This window comes from Engraulis encrasicolus, chromosome 20 (assembly GCF_034702125.1).
Source record: "Engraulis encrasicolus isolate BLACKSEA-1 chromosome 20, IST_EnEncr_1.0, whole genome shotgun sequence".
Taxonomy (NCBI): domain Eukaryota; kingdom Metazoa; phylum Chordata; class Actinopteri; order Clupeiformes; family Engraulidae; genus Engraulis; species Engraulis encrasicolus.
The window spans coordinates 34,401,540-34,404,039 of record NC_085876.1 but is presented as its reverse complement, the minus strand read 5'-3'; the positions used below and the strand labels follow the sequence as shown (position 1 = coordinate 34,404,039).

General features: G+C 47.1%; 1 protein-coding gene across 1 annotated transcript in view; it reads right to left on the bottom strand.

The window, feature by feature from the left end:
• The window catches only part of myo1g (myosin IG), a 130,372-nt gene that overhangs the window by 38,767 nt on the left and 89,105 nt on the right, over positions 1 to 2,500 (bottom strand). The window lies entirely within an intron of this gene.

Below are 2,500 nucleotides of genomic sequence, written 5' to 3'. Positions count from 1 at the left end.
GTGTGTGTGTGTGTGTGTGTGTGTGTGTGTGTGTGTGTGTGTGTGTGTGTGTGTGTGTGTGTGTGTGTGTGTGTGTGTGTGTGTGTGTGTGTGTGTGTGTGTGTGTGTGTGTGTGTGAGTGTGTGTGTGTGAGAGAGAGGGGGGGGGAAACTATGGTGAACAGAATGACAGTGCCTGTTTGATATTTTGTTGATTTTTTATGTTTTGACAACATGAATATCGATGAAGAGAAGAGAAGAGAAGAGAAGAGAAGAGAAGAGAAGAGAAGAGAAGAGACGAGACGAGACGAGACGAGAAGAGAAGAGAAGAGAAGAGAAGAGAAGAGAAGAGAAGAGAAGAGAAGAGGAGAGGAGAGGAGAAGAGAAGAGAAGAGAAGAGAAGAGAAGAGAAGAGAAGAGAAGAGAAGAGAAGAGAAGAGAAGAGAAGAGAAGAGAAGAGAAGAGAAGAGAAGAGAAGAGCCCAGGCCAGACAGGAAAGAACAGACAAAACGAAAAAAAAAAACAAGGAGAGAATTGTGCGATAAAACACAGAGCTAACCTTGACTCTGGCCTTGTCCCATCTCTCCTGCTTGATCTCATATCTAATCAGGCATTAAAGTACAATATAGACCAGGTTCAGACCCCCTCCCCCCTTATAACACCTGTGCCCCATGCAGGGCTGCTGACAGCTTTGGCTGGGCCCAGGACAAAGTCATCTGAAAGGGCCCTCCCACCCCATACATACAATGTAATGAGAACCCAAATCAGGGAATTTTCTCTGGGCCCGGTACAACTGACCCCTTTGTCCCCTATCGGCTTCCCTGGCCGCATGAACAGATCAAAATGTATGCCTCGGTCCTGCTCCACGGCGCAGTAAATCACCTAGCGTGCGTGCACTTACTAAATGACGTGATTTAAATATGGATGGCACCGCGGCCGAGCGTGTGACCTCCTGTCACCTCGTGAAGGATGATCCTCAAGGCTCGGTGTCTCTCATTGTGCACAAGTGTGTGTGTGTGTGCGTGTGCGTCTGTGTGTTTTTGTTTGTTTGTGTGTGTGTGTGTGTGGGTGGGTGTGCGTGCGTGCGTGCGTGCGTGCGATCGCGTGCACGCGCATGTGTGTGTTTGAGCCCCACCCTCTCACCGTCTCTGCTATATTATGTAAATGTATTTTCAGATTATGGAAGAGATACAACCCGCCCCCCCGCCCCATCCCATTATATTACTGTATTTCCATCAGGGTGTGTGTGTGAGTGTGTGTGTGTGTGTGTGTGTGTGTGTGTGTGTGTGTGTGTGTGTGTGTGTGTGTGTGTGTGTGTGTGTGTGTGTGTGTGTGTGTGTGTGTGTGTGTGTGTGTGTGTGTGTGTGTGTGTGTGTGTGTGTGTGTGTGTGCATGTGTGTGTGTGCGTGTGCGTGCGTGCATGTGTGTGTGTGTGCGCACGCGTACTTGTGTGTTCAGGTCAAGGGGTGCATTATGTGAAACATTATCATATAGTGCACATGTTGATTCAGATTATAGGACAGAGACCCCCCCCATTCCTCTATTGCTATCTAATATAGATCACACTTTAGGCAGATAAAAGAGGCGGGGAGTGTGAAATGTGATTACATACGGCGTAAGAAGATTTCTTCTTGACCTTGTTTTACCCCGATTATGTTGCGTTACCAATTATGTATATGAATAGTCAGGGCCGCTGATAGCTTTGGCTAGGCTCTGGACAAGACCCCCCCCCCCCCCCCAAAAAAAAAAAATATGTTCTGGGCACTCAATTCGCCTCCCCCCCTTCCCCTCCCCTGGGCCCGGGACAACTGACCCCTTTGTCACCACCCCCCTGTAGGCTTCCCTGTAGCTAAGTGATTATGCATTGAACTGACATGACCCTGGACTTTTATTGACAAGGCTCACCTTGTTTTACATTAACGATACATGTAGTATGGAATATAATTATGATGGCGCTGTTCTAGAGTTATGCTGTTGCTCTTGAGTCATGAGACGGTTGCTATGGACATAAACTATTATTCAAGGGTTATAAGACTACTGCTAGGGTCACAAGACTGTTGCTCTAGGGTTAGGAGACTGTTGCTACATTTATGAAGCGGTTGCTACAAGGGTTCTCTTGCCTGTTCCTCCAGTTTAGAGATTTTCAGATTTTCAGAGGTGTCTGAGTCTTTGCTAGGGTTATGGGAGCTTTTCTAAATGTATGAGATGGTGGGGTGGCGAGGGCTCTGACATGGTTGCTAGGGTTATGATTTTTTTTTTGTGCAAATGAGATGGTGGCGGGGGCTCTGATATGGTTGCTACTGTACATGGACGTATATACATGGACAGCTTCTGTTGTATTCCATTCAACGGTTTTGAAGCGTCCGCGATTGATCTACAAGGATTCTTTGCCCCTGAAAGTCCACATTCGTTCCTTAGCAACGCTGAGAACCAGCACTGATAAGATGGTCGTTGCGTTTGACTGTCGATCAAAACAATTCTAAAAGAACTGTCAATCAACTCAACTAACTCATGCTCATCGG